The following is an 18903-nucleotide window of genomic DNA, read 5'->3' on the forward strand; positions in this document are numbered from 1 at the left end:
ACTAATTTAGGTCGGTGTGTTATTATGTAGGGTCACTCGAATTTCCCCTTGTTTTTGTTAAGCTAGCTCATAAAATTTGGGATACGAGAGTGGTTAACCACTCCTTTTGAGGAATAAGGAATGATGGAGATCCCAAATTTTATGAGCTAGCTTAACGAAAACAAGGGAAAATTCATGTGGGCCTACCTAATAACACTCCAAACCAAATTACTTAATTATATGCATCCTAAAGATCAAAAAGCTTGCATTCCTAATTATATTATGCTTGGATTCATTGATAACATTATGATTTCTCCATTGCGGGAGTGGATTTATGTCTCGCCCTGCTTGAATTGAAAGCTAAGCCCCAATGCCATCGATCAAGCTTATCAATTGTGTTTCCATAATTCCTTACGCTAATCCTTGTATCATCATATGTCGTCGTGGCTAGAGAAATAAGGAATGATGGAGATTCTAATGATACAAATCCTGAATCAGAATATTTTCTCGTGCCTCGATTCTCGTCATTCCTTCTTTCCTCCAAAAGATTCGTTTGCGATCATTTGGAGAATGATATCAATACTCGATCAACTAATTTTCTTTCTTCGCATTCCTCTAAGCATTAGATCAGTGCCTATGATTGCTGCTTTCACTCAACAGTCATATTTATGGTCTCCAAATAAGATGAACCATCATACTAGACATTAAGGTACAAAAGAAACAAACAAAATTAGAATATAGGTATGATTTCAGATTTGATAAGGCTAAGCATAAGGATCAAATAGAATTTTTATAAACATAAAGGTAGACAAAGAACACAGAAGAAAGGAAGGATTTGAGCAAGTCTTAATAAGTTTGCAAAGTTCTTGAAAGAGTCCATAACTTAATTTCCCACAAGGTAGAAAATTGAAATAATATGCTCACTAGTCTCAAGTATTCGGTTGCATGCGGTTGTTATAGCGTGAAAGCCCTTGTTCCATAAGAAGAAGATACTATAAGCTAAATAAAAATAAATAAATAAAGAGAGATGAATAAAGTGAAGTCAAATCAAGAATGAGAGAGGAGTTGACTAGTCAATAACTCTCGTAGTCCCAAATTTTATGAGCCAGCTTAACAAAAATAAAGAAAAATTTGCGTGGGCCTACCTAATAACACTCTAATCCAAATTACTTCATTATATCCATCCCAACATCAAAGCACTTGCATTCCTACTAGTATTATGTTTGGATTAATTGAAAATAACATTATTACTCCCTTACGCATGTAGATTTATGTCTCGAAAAAGACAAAAAGAGAAACAAACAAAATGAGAACACAGTTAGGATTTCATATATGATAATGAAAGAAATCACTAGTTCTTTATTCTCTTCCATATCGCATACATAAAGATTGAATTGAAATGATTTAAAGACAATGGTAGATAAAGAATACAACAGAAAGAAAGGACATAAGCAATAAGTCTAAGTTCGCTAGCGCGAGACTTTATAAGGCTGCAAAGTTCTTGATAGAACCAATTACTTGATTTCCTACATTATAGAAGACTTAAATAATATGCTCACCAGCCTCAAATATCTAGTTGCATGCGTTTTCATAGTGTGAAAGCATTCATTCCATAAGAAGAATAAACTACAAGCTAAATATGAATAAATAAATAAAGAAAGATAAATAAACTAAAGTCAAATCAAGAATTGGAGAGGAGTTGACTAGTAAAAAACATTCATAGTTCCAAATTTCATGAGCCAGTCCAACGAAAATAAGGCAAAATTTATGTGGGCCTACCTCATAACACTTCAGCAAAAATTACTTCATTATATATGTCCCAAACGTCAAAACTTGTGCTTGGATTTGTGTCTCCTCCTACTTGATCATCAAGTCACACCTCAATGCCCCCGGTTAAGCTTTTGAATTGTATTCCAATGATTCCTTAAGCCAATCCTTCTGTCATTAGGAGTCCGCATGCCTTGATGAATAAGGAATGATGGAGACCCCAATGGTGCAAATCCTGAATCGGGATATTTGACAGTGCCTGGATTCACATCGTTTCCTCTTTCCTCTAAAAGGGACGCACAAAAGAAGCGAACAAAATGAGAACACAGATAGGTTATGGGTCCAATAAGGAAAGAAATCACAAGTTCGTTATTCTTTTAGAAACAGCTAAGTGTAATGATCAAGTTCTTTATTCTCTCTCAGTCCAAAATTTTACGAGCTAGCTTAATGAAAATAAGAGAAAATCTGTGCGGGTATACTTAATAACACCTCGACCCAAACTACTTCATTACATGCATGCCAAACACTAAAACGCATGCATTCACGCTTCCATTAATCGAAAGCAACATGATTTCTCCATCATGCATGTGGATGTGCATCTCATGCTACTTGATAATCAAGTCACGCCTCAATACCACAGGTAAAGCTTCTCAATTATGTTCCCATGATTCCTTACATCAATTCTTGTGTCATCCGGAGTCCTCATGCCTAGAGGAATAGGGAATGATGGAGACCCCAACGGTGCCTGTACTCGATCAATTAATTTTCTTTCTTCACTTTTGTCCAAGCATTAGAACGATGCCTGTGACTACTACTTTCACATGCTTTCACTCAACACTATTGTTTTTACTCCCCAGATAAACCAAACCATCATAGTAGATAAAGATTAGAGAGGCAACAAGAGACGAACAAAATGATTACATAGGTGGCATTTTGGATCTGATAACAAAAGAAACCAAAACTTCTTTATACTTTTCCATATGGGTATGCATAAGGATCAAATCGGATTTATTTCCAATCCTTATATCATCAAGAGTCCTAGTGCCTAGTGGAACAAGTAACGACAGAGATCCCAATGGTGTAAATCCTGAATCAAAATATTTAGGCGTGCTTCGATTCTCGTCGCTCCCTCTCTTCTCCAACAGATTCATCCGTAAACATTCTGAGAATGATATCAACACTCGATCAAATAATTTTCTTTCTTTGCATTTGTCCAAGCATTAGATTGGTGCCTATGATTGCCGCTTTCATGAGCTTTTACTAAACACTCGTGTTTATAGTCCCCAAATGAAACCAAACTCTCATATTAGATAAAGATTAGAAAAAGAGGCATGACAAAAATGAACAAAATGAGAACATAGGTAGGATTTTGGATCCAATAAGAAAAAGAAATCATAAGTTCTTTGTTCTCTTTTATACGGCTAAACATAAGGATCAAATAGAATTAATTTAAACACAAGAATAGATAAAGATTAGAAAAGAAAGGAATGACGTAAGTGATAAGTGAAAGTTCGTTAGTGCAAGTTCTTGATAAGTCTAAAAAGCTCTTGAAAGAACCCACAACATGATCTCTCACAATGTAGAAAACTAAAACAATATGCTCACGAGGCTCAAGTATTTGGTTGCATTCAATTTTCATAGTGTGAAAGTCCTTATTCCAATAGAAGAAGAAATTGGAAGCTAAAATGAATAAATAAATATAGAAAGATGAATAAACTAAAGTCAAATCAAGAAATAAATAGTAGTTGATTGGTCAACAACTCTCGTATACCAAATTCAGTGAGCCAACTCAAAGAAATTAATTAAAAATTCACATCGGCCAACCTAATAACACTTGCAAATTAATTCATTATGTGCATCCTAAACATCAAAACATTTACATTGTTGCTTGTATTACTGTCACACTCATGCTCTAAGTATGTATCATCCTTTTAGCATTGCATTTTCATATAGTATCTTAATTGAATTAAGGAAGTACTCAAGTTTGTTTAATAATAAAATAATAGTAGGGCTTAATTGAAATGAAAGAAAAATGATGGATTGAATTAGGATGAAAAAATAAAAGCTAGAGGGTTCATAAGTAATATGAAAAATTCATTAAGGACCTAAGGGGATATCTTACAATTAATCCTAAACTATGTCTAGAATCATCCACTCTCTACTCCTAAGTCTCCATATACATATATGCTCACACACACACACACTTAACATTAGAAAAGAAAAGAGAGGAATTGAAAAAGTTTCTTCATTAAACAACCTGGTCTAATCTTTTGGCAAGAGGAATTTCAAGGTTTAAGCACTTTATTGGCCATAATCTTCATCTATAAAGGCTTTAAAGGTTTATATGGTAAGTATTATAAGAGTTTTGATTGATTTGAGTTAGGATTAGTGAGCTGTATTCTCAGGTTGGATTTTTCAGCCTCTGTATTTATTTCATATCTTGAGCTTGAAAACACAAAATTAGGCATGGCTTGATGCGTACGAAACTTTAGAAAGTCCTCTATGACTTTGTAGTTTTACGTTTGTGCTAGTTCTATCTCTATCTTTGTGGAACTGCACCAAATAGTTTATTGCTCATTATGTCAGGATAGTTTGAGTTGGTCATGTTAAATTGTGCTTAACTCATTCTTAAATGTCCATGTCGGGCTATGTGAGATGAGGTGTGACAATTACGCTTGGATTAATTGAAAGCAACATGATTTTTCCCTTACACGAATGGGTTTACATTTCGTCTTACTTGATTATCAAACTAAGCCCCAATGTCACTGATTAAGCTTGTCAATTATGTTTCGCAGATCCCTTACACCAATCCTAGTGTCATCAGGGAGTCCTCGTGCCTATGGAAACATGGAATGATGGAGATCCCAATGGTGCAAATCCTGAATTGAAATATTTGGGTGTGCCTTGATTCACGTTGTTCCCTCTCTCTTATAAAAGATTCGTCTGTAATCATTTAAAGAATGGTATCAATACTCGATCAACTAATTTTCTTTCTTCTTATTTGTCCAAGCATTAGATTGGTTTCTATGATAGTCACTTCCACACGCTTTAACTCAACAATCCTATTTATGCTCGCCAAATAAAACCAAATAATCATACAAGACATAGATTAGAAAGAGACAAACAAAAGAAATGAACATTGAGAAAATAGGTAGGATTTTAGATTCGATAAGAAAAGAAATTACAAGTTCTTTATTCTGTTGGAAGAACCCATAACTTAATTCTCTACAAGGTAGAAAACTAAAGTAATATGCTCACTAGCCTCAAATATTTGGTTGCATGCAGTTCTCATAGTGCAAAAGTCCTCATTCCATAAGTAGAAAAAACTAGAAGCTAAATATGAATAAATAAAGTCAAATCAAAACTAGAGAGGAGTTAAGTGGCCAACAACTCTTGTAGTCTCAAGTTTTATGAGCCAGCTTAATGAAAATAAAGGAAAATTCAATTGGGCTACCTAATTACACTCCGACCCAAATTGCATAATTATATATGTCCAAAGATCAAAATAGTTGCATTCCCACTTGTATTAATTGAAAGGAATATGGTTTCTCCCTTATGCAGAGAAAGAAAATTAGTTGATATCATTCTCAGAATGATCACAGACAAATCTTTTAGTGGAAAGAACGTTGAGAATCCAGGCACTCCTAAATATTCTAATTCAGAATTTGCACCATTGGCATCTCCATCCTTCCTTGTTCCTCTAAGGAAATAAATGAGAACATAGGTAGGATTTTATATTCGATAGAAAAAGAAATCACAAGTTCTTTATTCTCTTTCATGGCTAACCATGAGGATCAAACCAAATTGATTTAAACTCAGGGGTAGAGAAGGAATACAAAAGAAAGGAAGGACGTGAGCAATGAGACTAGGTTTGCTAGTGCAGGTCTTCATAAGTCTGCAAAGGTCTTGAAAGAACCCATAACTTATTTCTCCACAAGGTAGAAAACTAAAATAATATACTCACTAGACTCAAATATACTCACTCCTCATTTAGTGTCACAAGTCCCAAGTCCTTCAGCTTCCTCTTGTTGCTTAGAATCTCTTTTAGGAACCTCACATACCTAGGCATCTTCGATATAGCCTCAATAAAAGGTAGATTAATCCTCAGCTGCTTAAATAAATCCAAAAACATACTAAACTACTAATCAATCTTTTCTTGCTTCAACCTGGCAGGATATGGAATTGGAGGATGGTATTCCCTCACAAGACTCTTCTTCTTGTCCTTTGGTCGCACAGGCTCTGTCACCTCAAGCTCTAGTCCTTCCTGGCTGGCTCATCCTGCACAATAACATCATCATCAACCATAGGTAAAGAACTAGCTAACTGCTTACTTGATCTCAAGGTGATAGCCTTGACATACTCTCTCGAGTTTAACTCTGTGGTACTAGGAAGCGTCCCTGGCTGTCTCTCAGCCAGCATCTTAGAAATCTGGCCTATTTGATTCTCCAAATTCTATATGGAGGCCTGCTAATTTCTAAAATTTGTGTCCCTCTACTGAAACCTGTTCTTTAAAGTGGACACGAACTGCAGCATCAAATCCTCTAAATTGGGCTTCTTCTCCTAGTTCTGAGGTAGTTGAGGGAGAACAGTCTGCTATTGGGATTGCTACTGGCATAACCATTAAAATCCTAGTGGACCCTGGGAGTTGTTATTTCGCCACCCGAAGTTGGGACAGTTTCTCTACCCTAGGTTGTATGTATTATTGTACGAGTTATTCTGCTACCTGGGCGCATTTCCTATAAAATCAACTTGTTCAAGGTCAGCAGAAGAAGATGAAGAAGAAGCAAACATACCTCCCGCATTATAGTTTGCACTGTAGTGCGAGCCACCATAAAACTCGGAGCCAAGCTGTGCTACATGGACTGGCATCCGGAGCTGGTCGATCTTCTTGGCTAAAAGCTCCATCTAAGTTGCCAAGGCTGATGTAAAATCTACCTGGTTCACCACTCCTTGCCGTCTTGGCCTACTCTTAGAAGACTGCCATTGATATGTGTTCATGGCCATCTCCTCAATTAAGTTTTGGGCCTGCTCTGGCATCTTACTATTGATGGCCCCAGCTGCAGTTGCATTTACCATCTGCCTCGTAGCTGAGTTCAACCTACTGTAAAAAGTCTGCACATGTATCCATAATGGTAAACCATGGTGTGGGCGACATCTCAACGAGTCCTTGTACCTCTCCCACGAATCATACATGCTCTCATCATCAAAGTGCATAAAAGAAGAAATATTGGTTCACATGTTTACAGTCTTAGCAGGAGGAAAGTACTTATAAAGAAATTTCTCAACCAAAGAACTCCAGGTGGTGATGGTGTTGGCTGATAGGGACTGTAGCCATCTCTTCGCTCTATCCCTCAAGGAAAATGGAAACAGCCTAAGTTAAATGGTATCATCGGTAGTTCCATTTATCTTGAAGGTAAAATCTCTAAGAAGTTGGTGATGTGGGCATTAGGATCTTCACTCGGCAAGCCCAAACTGTATACTCTATTGCACCATCTGAATGACATTTGGCTTAATTTCAAAATTATTTGCTGCAACAGGTGGCCTCAATATACTGGTGTGCATCCCCTCCAGGGAAGGTCTAGCAAACTCGTACATCGTCCTTTTTGCTTCAACGATGTTGTTGTTGCCCTCTCCCATATTTACTAGTGTATAGACAGGAATCTCAATCTGCTCCTCCTCCATGTCTAATCGCTTCCTCAGCTGCCTGAGGGATTGCTCTGGTTCGAGCAGAGGGTCTACTGGTGTCGGATTAGAACTCCTAGTCATAAACTACCTAAAATGAACAAGGCAACAAAAACCCAAACAAATAAATGAATGAATAACTAAATGCAAAGTAATGACAAAAACAGAAAAGAAAAATGACTAAAGTAACAAATAGCAAAGTTCACTCTAGTTTTCAAACAAAGTCCCTAACAACGGCGCCAAAAACTTGATGTGATGCTTGTGCAACTACAACTAAGGTAGTGAACCTATCGATGCAGCCTAGCACAACGACAAGTATTAAAATATTGTATCCCTCAGGAAAGTGAAATCTTAGAGTTACTACTTCATTCCTTGTTATCTAGCCTAAAATTAATAATGGAGGTTTCTAAATTTACTAATGACTAAAAACTAAATTCTAATTATAGTGCGAGAATGAATGAGCAAAGAAAATAATCAAGACAAGAAAGCGGATCCAAAGAGGACCTAGACTAGTTGGCAATCAAATTAAGGATAATAGATTGTTGAGTCCGATTATGCTACCCATTGACGGATTCTAAACTAAATTCGGTTTTCCTTTCGAGACAAACAAATTCCTAAACCTAAGAACCTAAAGTTGGAATCTCTTCCTAAAGATTGATTATTAAGTTAGCCTTAAGCTTTAATCCACCTCTAATTAAGCTTTATTAATTCTTAAACCGTCAAATTAATTAACCTTACCTCTAAGTGAAAATTAACCTATTCTTGTAATTAAATTTTCAAACTCAATCAGAATTTCTCAATTGCTAAAAGAATTCTATGAATAGTAATCAATACAATCAATGTAACGAAAACTAGATTCATATTATTAATTACAAAAAGAATACAAGAAAGGAAACTTAAATAATCTTACCAATTCAGTAGAAAGCTAACATAGCAAGGAAGGCCAATGGGTTTAATCAATCTAGCTACACATGTTCATGTCTAAAACAAATAGAAATTCAATTACAATGAAAGAATAAAGAAATTGAAACATATACACCTTTTTTCCTAGAATTGGATGAACAACTCAAAGTCTTGATCTACACTGTAGTTGCTCTCTAGAATTGTCTATTGGTTTGCTCCAAAACTCCTTTTCAATCTTCAAATGAATCCTAAGAATCACGAATCTGACGTTAAAAGGTGGAATCAGTTTCTTGGAAGCTGCTTTAAAAATGCATGAAACGCGTCTAGCAAAATTACAAAGGAAGATGAAGAGTCAAAAACTGTCGATTTGAAACTCTCTTTTCTCTTTTTGACTCGTTCAATTTATACTATAAGCAAATATGGGCATGTTTTGGCCCGTGTCCAGGCCGTGTTGGTCTACAAATGACAGAATGAACTAAATCAAGTAAGGGTGTGTTCTGACCCGTGTCACAGACACGAGCGTGCTCTTGATCCTAGCATGAGCGTGTTCTGGCCTGTGTTAACCAATAAGGGTCGTGCTCTAAGGCGTGTTACCCTTGGGAATCGTGTTGCTTCAAGGTGCTTAAGCTACATAGCCTTAGATTTTCTATACAGGCTCTAGCACGGGCTGTGTTGACTTCCCAAAAGTCAACCTAAGGTCAAACGCTTCTAGTTACATCCATTTTCACCCGAAATTGATCTAAAATTGCTCAATCACTGATGATGGACCTATAAAATTTCCTAGAACACAAAAGGACACAAAACACGAGTGATCTTGGAATAAAAACACAATAGATGCTAAGAAAATGCACAATAATATGTAAGCAAACATGTGTAAAACTATGCATATCAAGGAACCACCAGTCCTTGAGTTGAAAGAGCTACCAAAGCATCTCAACTATGCATATCTAGATGAGGACAATAGGTTGCCTATCATTCTAGCAGCGGAGTTGACACCCGAGGAGAGGGAGATGACTTTGGCCTCTTTTAGGAAGTACCAGAAGGTGTTTGCTTGGAAAATTATTGACGTTCCTAGGATTAGTCCTAGCTACTACTTACACAAGATCCTTATAGAGGATAGTTACAGGCCAGTGGTGCAACCACAGTGTAGACTGAACTCAAATATGAAGGAAGTAATTAAAAAGGAGGTAATTAAACCTCTTGATGCAGGTTTGATTTCCCTATATCTGATAGTTCCTGGGGTAGTCCTGTGCACGTGGTTCTCAAGAAAGGAGGTATGGCTATGGTTAAAAATGAGAAGGACGAGCTTATACCGACCAGAACGGTAACGGGCTTTCGAGTGTGTATAGATTACAAGAGGCTAAATGATGCCACTCGAAAGGACCATTTTCTCGTTTCTTTTATTGACCAAATGTTGGAAAGGTTGTCTAGGCATCTATTTTATTATTTTCTAGATGGGTTTTCAGGTTACTTCCAAATTCCCATTGCACTTGAGGACCAAGAGAAGACAACCTTCACTTTCCCGTATGGTACGTTTGCTTATAGGAGGATGCCATTCGGAATGTGCAATGCACCTGCGACTTTTCAAAGGTGTATGATGGCAATTTTGCACGATATGATTGAGGAATCCATGGATGTCTTTATGGATGATTTTTCTATACTTGGTAACTCCTTTACTCACTGTTTACATAATCTAGAACACATGCTTGAGCATTGTGTGGATGCTAACCTAGTTCTTAATGGGGAGAAGTGTCATTTTATGGTTAGGGAAGGTATAGTATTGGGACATAAATTTCACATGAGAGGATGGAGGTTAATAGGGCCAAGGTGGATACTATTGCTAAATTACCCCCACCAAGTTCAGTTAAGGCTGTTAGGAGATTCTTAGGGCGTGCAGGTTTCTATAGGTTTATTAACAACTTCTGTAAGATTGCTAGACCTTTAACTCAATTGCTTGTAAAGGATGTGCCTTTTGTATTTTCTTATGATTGTTTGCAGGCTTTTGAGTTGTTGAAGGAGAAACCAACCACAGCCTCGATTATGGTTTCACCTAATTGGGAGCTGCCGTTTGAGCTTATGTACGATGCTAGTGATTTTGCAGTTGGAGCTATTTTAGGACAGAGGAGAGATAAGAAGTTCCAACCAATCTACTATGCTAGCAAGACATTGACTGATGCCTAGGAGCACTACGCCACCACTGAAAAGGAGCTTATAGCTATTGTTTTTGCATTTGACAAGTTCAGATCTTATTTGGTGATATCAAAGACTGTTGTCTACATGGACCATTCCACACTCAAGTACTTGTTTAGTAAGAATGATGCAAAGCCTAGACTTATTCGTTGGATTCTATTATTATAGGAGTTCGATATTGAGATCAAGGATAAGAAAAGTGTTGAGAACTTGGCAGCAAACCACCTTTCTAGGCTAGAAAACCCGACTTTGGAGGCACTTGATGAGAATGCGATTAATGACAATTTTCTAGATGACTTCTTATGCTCAGTTCAGGTTAATTCTAATAACCCTTAGTTTTCTGATTTTGCAAACTATCTGGTTGCTATAATCCTTTTGAAGCATATGGCATTTCAGCAAAAGAAGAAATTTTTTTCTGAATTGAAATACTACATTTTGGGGGACACTTTCTTATTCAGAGTTTCTGTAGATGAGGTTATTCGATGATGTGCACTGGGGAGGAGATCCTCCAAATTTTGAGGCATTGCAATGAAGGACCAACGGGAGGCATCAAGCTATAAATCACACAGTTAGGAAGGTGGTAGACTCTAAATTCTACTAATCGACGATCTTTAGGGATGTTAGAGCATTCATTCAGGTTTGTAATGCATGCCAAAGATCAGGTAACATCTCTGCTCGTGATGAGATGTCCAAAACGAGCATTCAAGCTGTTGAGATTTTTGATGTTTGGGGATCGACTTCATGGGACACTTTTCTTCTTCCTATGGTAAGAAATACATCTTGGTTGCTGTTGAGTACTTCTCTAAGTGGCCCGAAGCGCAAGCATTTCCCACTGATGATGCTAGGGTATTTACAAGATTCCTCAAAAGACTTTTTGCTAAGTTCAGGATAGCTAGAGCTCTTATTAGTGACAGGGGACTCATTTTTGTAATGCCTAGTTAGAAAAGGTGCTTAAACACTATGGTGTATCACACAGGTTTTCCACACCTTATCACCCATAAACCAGTGAGCAATGGAGGTTACTAATAGGGGTTTGAAACGGATTTTAGAGAAAACTATAGGAGTGAGTAGGAAGGATTGGGCGGAGAAGCTAGATGATGCCTTATGGGCATTTAGGATGGCCTAATATACTTCAACTGGTTTTACACTATATAGGCTATTTTATGGGAAAGCATGCCATTTGCCTGTTAAACTTGAGCATAAAGCATTGTAGGCTTTGAAAACTTGCAATTTTGATGATATTAATATAGGAAAACATAGACAGTGACAGCTTAACGAGTTGGAGTGGCGTAACCAAGCATATATCAACTCCTTAATCTACAAGGAGTGTACCAAGAAGTGGCATGATAAGAGGCTAAGGAGCACCAAGGAGTTCCAAGTTGGGGATAGTATGTTATTTTATAACTCACGACTCTGACTCTTTCTTGAGAAGCTAAAGAGCCGTTGGTTAGGACCGTTCACTGTCCAGCAACTTTTCCCATATGGCAGTGATGTGCATAGGTTTACATATGTTTGCTCGCATATTATTAAGCACTTTCTTAGCATTTATTGTGTTTTTATTCCAAGATCACCTATGTTTTATGTCCTTTAGTATTCTAGGAGATTTTATAGGTCCATCATCAGTGTTGGAGCAATTTTAGATTAATTCCAGGCGAAAACGGACGTAATTAGAGGCATTTGATCTTTTTGGGAAGTCAACAAGGCCCGTGCTCAGGCATCCCTAAAGATGTTGAGAACCAATTGCAATTAATGCCACACTTCAAATGTGAGATTTTGAGCCATTTTTTAGCATTCATTATACATATGCTCTTTATATTTATTGTTTGATTGTGCATTGTACTTGGCTTTGCTTTTAGAACTTGCTTTGTAATGCTTATTAAGGTTACATGAATTTGTGAATACCATATGAGATGATTTGGCAACTTAGGAATCACCACACTTAGCCAAAAGCCTACCCTTTATGATTCCATTAGTTAGCCATGTTTGAGCCTTTACCCCTTTCTTCATTTTTACACCATTTCACACTTTACATTTTAGCCTTTTCATTTCATCTTTCATTTACCTTTATGCTGGCATTTTTGTGATTTACTCACTCTTATTTGGGATTAAAATGCTATTTGCTATGTTGGTAAATTAACTAAGTCCTTGATATTTTAGATGCTCCTTTCAATTCAAACTATATTTTTGCTCTTTACTGTATTCAGTTGTATGCAACAGTTCTCTTATAAGCTGCTACTTATGTTAGCTATAATCTAAGGCAGTGTACCTATCGATGCAGTCTAGCACTAATGGCGAGTATCAAGGTCGTATTCCTCGGGAAAGTGAAAGCCTAGAGTTACTCCTTTATTCTTTGTTATATTAACCTAAAATGAGTGATGAATATTTTCTAAACTAACTAATAGCTACAATCTAAGTTCTAAGGGAGATGCAGGAGTAATTGATAAATAAAATAACCAAGACAAGAAAGCAAACCCAAAGGGAACCTAAACTAGCTGGCAATCAAACAAAAGATAAAGGATTGGTGAGTCTAATTATGCTACCCGTGGACGAATTCTTAACCGAATTCGGGTTAGATAACCGAATTCCTAAACCTAATAACCTAAAGTTGGAATCTCTTCCTAACGATTAATTCTTATATTAGCATTAAGCTTTAATCCGCCTCTATTAAGCTTTGTTAATTCTTAATCCGGCTAGTTAATTATCCTTATCTCTAAGCGATTATTAACCAGTTCTTGCTATTCAAAATTCCAATTGCCAAATGGACTTCTCAATCACACAAAGCAATCTAAACACACAATTCACAACGTCTCATGAATAATGCATTATCTTATTAATACTAAAAGCAAGAATAATACAAAACTAACCCAAACAATCCAACAATATAATACTAAGCCAACATAGTAAAGAAATCCCAATGGATTTAATCGATCTAGCTAATCATGTTCAGTATCAAAATCCACAAGAATACAATTATAACAAAGAGTAAAGGTAGAGAAACCCGATTACACCCTTGGATGAGAGTAAACAGCCCTAATTCCTCTTGCTCGAATTGAATCGATTCTTGTTCCTCTTTCTCGATTTGAAAACCAATCAACGAACCTTGCCTAATCTTCAATCTTTAAAGGGAATCCGATTGAAACCTTGATCCAAGTCTCATTTTCCCTTGGTTCCAGCTCAGAAAACCCTTAGAAGGAGAAATATTAGGGTTTGGGATGTTCTCCCTCGCTTTTTTCCTCTTTCCTCTTGCTCTTTCTTTTAATTAATTCGTCCTGTCACCGTGAACATGGCCGTGTTCCTGGCCATGTTGGGAACATGGTTTGGTGTTCCTAGCCGTGTTGGGAACACAGTTTGGTGTTCCTGGCCGTGTTACTCTTTGTGGTCGTACTCCCTAATGCCTCTTCTTCTTTAATGTCTAATTCACCCAAATCAGTCGTGTTGGTGCCCGTGTTGGGAACACGGCCAGTGTTGAAACCAATACAGCCATGTTCAGCTTCCTCATGCTCGTACTTAGCTTGTTTCGACAGCTTTGACGTCCAATTATGCTCCAATTCTTCCCTTTATCATTCTTTGACTTCTTTTGGACCTAATGCACACAAACAGATGCATAGGGTGAGTGTTGGGACCAATTCACATCCAAATGTCCATAAAATCAATCTTAAAAGTCCCATTTAGATGTGTGTATTTTATGGACATCATAACCTGATTTCAAGAGCGTCGCTCTAATACCAAATGATGAGAACCTCCAACCACAAGAACACATGAACCCTTTTTGCATTTTATAAACCTGTGTATTACTTGAGTGCAAACCCAACAACAAATTGGAAATTCAATCCTAGGATCCTTCTAAATCAGAATTAAGATGATCAAGAATTAGAACTTAAAGAAAACTAAGTTCTTGAAACCCTAAGTCTAAATACGCTACAAGGATAGATCAATTCCTTAATAAGTGAAAGGTGCATTCAATATGAATACAAATAATAACCAAATTCGTTTTGCTTATGAAAATTATCAATAATTCATTCATCCTTCTTGATATGCAGCCAATACCTTCTTAAAGAAGTTTTTAGGGTTTACAAATAAAGGAAAGGCCAAAATTATCCTTCCGAGCCGAATGGATAAGGTCCATTAAGAAAATAAATCCAAATCCTAATCTAATAAGGCTTTAAAAGCCAAACATAAGTGGCTTATTGTTCAAATAAGAAATCCCTAAATAATAGCCTTCTTTTGTGCTAAATAAAAGCCTAAACAAGTCCAAAACTAATTAGGATATGCAGTTAACCTATTAAAAATGATTAGGGCTTCCATAACATTAAACAAAGCCTAATCACATGGATCATTGTCTAGCTGCACACTCCTTAGCTTGGGCAACAAGTCCTTTTATTATAGGCCTAATTGTGATGAATTAATGTTGGCCCACTCTTGAACATAAGTGATCAAGGCTCCTTGAAGCTTATTAGCTCTACTCCTTGTAATTGGACCTAAAGGTAAGCCCAATGGATCTTTAACAGCTCCTTGATTATTCATGTACTCTCGATCAAGCGCCTCTCCCATATCACAAGGGACCTTGGAACGATTCAATATAAGGTTCGAGAGCATGAATGAGAGGTTGGAGAATTCCCAAAGGGGGCAGCCTAGGCATCTCAACCAACACAATGGGAGGTCGAGGTACACCCATGACATGGACCATGAAGAATATGATGATGATGATGACTTTGAAGAGTGGGTCTAATGCAAACCAGGGTAGATTTGATAATGATGAAAGTAGAGCAAGCAGAGTAGATGGGAACTTGGGAAACATTAAGATGAAAATCCCAAATTTTTAAGGAAAGAGCAATCTTGAGGCTTACTGTGAGTGGGAAAAGAAAGTGGAGCTTGTGTTCGATTGCCACAACTACTCGGAAAAGAAGAAGGTAAAACTTGGTGCTGTTGACTTTACTGATTAGGCTATTATTTGGTGGGATCAACTTGTGATAAGTAGGAGGAGGAATTGGGAGCATCCTATTTCCACATGGGAGGAGATGAAAGTTGTGATGAGGAAATGTTTTATTACTTAATATTATTATAGAGAGTTGCATAATAGATTGCAAAGTCTAGTGTAAGGATCTAAAAGATGGAAATTGTAATGATTCTGGTTAATGTGGAAGAAGATCACGAAGCAACAATGGCAAGTGTCACACCGTGGAGCTCAAAACCAAATTTTTTTGCCGAGAGTGCTAGAGTAGTGCGGAATTTTCTAGAATATCTAGAATTCTCTAGAATGGTGTAGAACCTTCTAGAACATACTAGAATAGTCTAGAACTTTCTAGAACAATCTAGAAGTATGTAGATACTTCTAGAATATTCTAGAAAGGTGTAGATACTTCTAGAACATTGTAGAAGGGTGGGGACAATTCCTGTACATACTAGACTAGTCTAGAATATTCTAGACCCATGTAGACTATACTAGAATATTCTAGACATGTGTGGATAAAGGTAGCATTCTAGGACATTCTTCTAAGGAGGTTGGGATGGTGGCCATCCATGCCTATAAATATCCCCTCCATTCTTCATTTGTAACATACAACAACAACATATAAGGAGTTAAGGTGGAGAACTAAGCAATACAAGCATACCTTTCCAAACTCTTGTGCTCTCTTTGTGCCATTTTCTTAAGCATACTTCTGTTTGCGTAATTGCCGCCATTTTACCGAGTTTGGCATCCGTAGGAAGGCTGACTAGCAATCTTGACTTCGAGGAAATCAAGTGAGCTAGGCCGCACGTGGGCAAAGTTTGGGGATAAAATAAAACTCACGTGACAGTTGGCATCAGAGCCAAGTTTGTATCAAAGCCCAGTTATCATTAGAGCACAGTTGAGTTCTTTGGGAAGTCTTGCATGAGATTATGGCCAAAGTTGGTGAGCAGTCTACTTCTACCACTCCTCCCACTCGAAGGGAAGGAGGAAAGGAAAGTGGAAAGGGCTGTAGGGATAAGTCCTGCGATGGGATTGGCGTAATGGACGAAAAGCTAGTCAAGGTGGAGACTTCCATGTCCCATTGGTGTGATAAAATCGAAGACATGGACCTTCGCATTGAGAAGCTAGATTCCAAGGAGGACGATGGGGAGCTTCGTGGGGAGATGCAAGGTGCCTTAAATGTTCTCCCGATAATTTAGCGAGGGACAATGAGGCTCTTAAGAAGTGGCTTGCCCAATGCTTGGAAAAGGTCGATAAGCTCGAGGTGGAGCTTAACTTGTATAAGGCTGCGTTGGCAAATAGCGGGAAAGCGCAAGTAACAACGTTGCACAAAGTCGATGCTCCTAAACTAAAGGCCTACGGTGGGGCTAGGAGTGCAAGAGAGATCAACAACTTCCTGTGGAACTTGGAGAGATACTTCAATGCAGTGGGCATAGTGGACGACGCCACTAAGGTAAAGTCCATATCTCTCTACTTAAGTGATATTGCTACCGTATGGTGGAAACGCAGGTGCGAGGATGTGAAAAAGGGCCTTTGCACCATTGATACATGGGATGAATTTGTGCGGGAGCTTAAGAAACAATTCTATCCCGACAATGCCGAGAAGGAGGCAAGGTCATAGAGATGGCTACATTCGAGAATATGTGAAAGAATTCTCCGAATTAATATTGGAGATTCCCAACTTGGGAGAGAAAGAAGCTTTCCATGCCTTTATCGATGGTTTGTCTCGGTAGGCTCAATTGGAGCTAGAAAGGCGAGGTGTGCAAGACCTTGCCACTGCAATGGCGGTTGCTGAGTCCTTAATTGAGTTGAAGAAGAAGGACTCATTCAAGCTAAAGGTAAAGTTTTGGCTTCAAGTACGAAGGAAGTGACAAAGGTGAAGGAAATAAAGGAAGATCTTCTACCAAGGATGGTAAGGCTTCGTACAAGGATAAAGGCAAGTGGAAGAAGGAAGACAAGCGTAGTTCTTCTCCTAAAAAGCTTGCTTGCTTCATCTGCGATGGACCTCATCGTGCTTACAAATGTCCAGAGTGTGGGAAGCTTGGAGCGTTAGTAATCACTGAAGAGGAGAAGCAAGAAGAAGAACGAAGAATTGCTTCCCTTCGACTCCTAAATGCCATCCAAGTTAAAGTGGAGCAGAAGCCTCGTGGTCGAATGTACGTGGAGATTAACATCGGAGGCAAGCATCCAAGCCATGGTGATACCGGGGCTGATACGGTGTACATGGCGAAGGAGGTGGCCGACTCTATAGGGCTACCTTATAAAAAGGAAAAGGGCTTTATCAAAGGGGTGAATGCTAAGAGGCTACCCATCATTGGCATAGAGAGAGGGACCAACATTTGAATAGGCCAATGGCAAGGTAAGGTCGATATCACTATTTCTCCTATTGATGATCAATGATTCTATCTTGGTATGGACTTCCTCGACATGGTGAAGGCATTCTTAGTTCCCATCGCCAACACTATGTGCATAATGGAGAATGGCCAACCTTGTGTGGTGCCAATAAAGAGGGAGCTAAGCCAAGATATGATGGTATCAGCCATATAACTTCCTAAAGGGGTGAAAAGGAAGGAGCCAACCTTCCTAGCAACCCTCAAGGTGAAAAAAGGTCCCCATGATGATGGTACCGAACTTCCAAGCCTATTCAAGGCGTGCTTGACGAGTTCAAAGAGGTGGACCACAAGATCGAGTTAGAACTGGGAGCCAAGCCGCCCGCCTTTGCACCCTATCGAATGGCGCCTCTAGAGCTAGAGGAACTAAGGAGGCAACTCAAGAAGCTACTTGATGCAGGCTATATAAGGCCATCTAAAGCTCTATATGGTGCGCCAGTCTTATTTTAAAAGAAGCATGACGGTTCTCTTTGGTTATGCATTGATTATCATGCGCTAAACAAGATCATATAAGTACCCCATTCCTCACATTGCCGACATCTTCGATCAACTTAGTGGTGCCAAGTGGTTTACCAAGTTGGATTTGCGGTCTAGGTACTATCAGGTGTGCATTTCTGAAGGACATGAACCAAAGACGGCATGCGTAATGAGATATGGATCCTACGAGTTCCTTGTCATGCCCTTTAGCCTCACAAATGCACCGGCCACATTCTGTACTCTTTTGAACAAGGTACTTGCTCCTTACCTTGATCATTTTGTTGTGGTTTATCTCGATGATATTGTTATGTACAGCAACACTTTGGAGGAGCACGTAGAACATCTAAGGCTATTGTTTAAAGCCTTGCGGGATAATGAGCTCTACGTCAAAAAGGAGAAATGCTCCTTTGCCCAACGAGAAGTGGCATTTCTTGGGCATATTGTTGGTGATGGAAAGCTACAGATGGATGGTTCAAAGGTGAAGGCCATCCATGATTTGGAGCCGCCAACTAAGATGACTGAGTTGAGATCTTTCCTTGGTTTGGTGAACTATTATCGGAGGTT

General features: G+C 38.3%; 1 non-coding gene across 1 annotated transcript; it reads left to right on the plus strand.

Moving 5' to 3' along the window:
* The first annotated feature begins 6880 nt into the window (after window positions 1–6880).
* Window positions 6881–6988, plus strand: LOC125369669. Its single transcript, XR_007215345.1, has one exon. It is a non-coding gene; the product is annotated as a small nucleolar RNA R71 (small nucleolar RNA).
* The last annotated feature ends 11915 nt before the right edge of the window (window positions 6989–18903 follow it).

Source organism: Ricinus communis, chromosome 3 (genome assembly GCF_019578655.1).
Source record: "Ricinus communis isolate WT05 ecotype wild-type chromosome 3, ASM1957865v1, whole genome shotgun sequence".
Taxonomy (NCBI): Eukaryota; Viridiplantae; Streptophyta; class Magnoliopsida; order Malpighiales; family Euphorbiaceae; genus Ricinus; species Ricinus communis.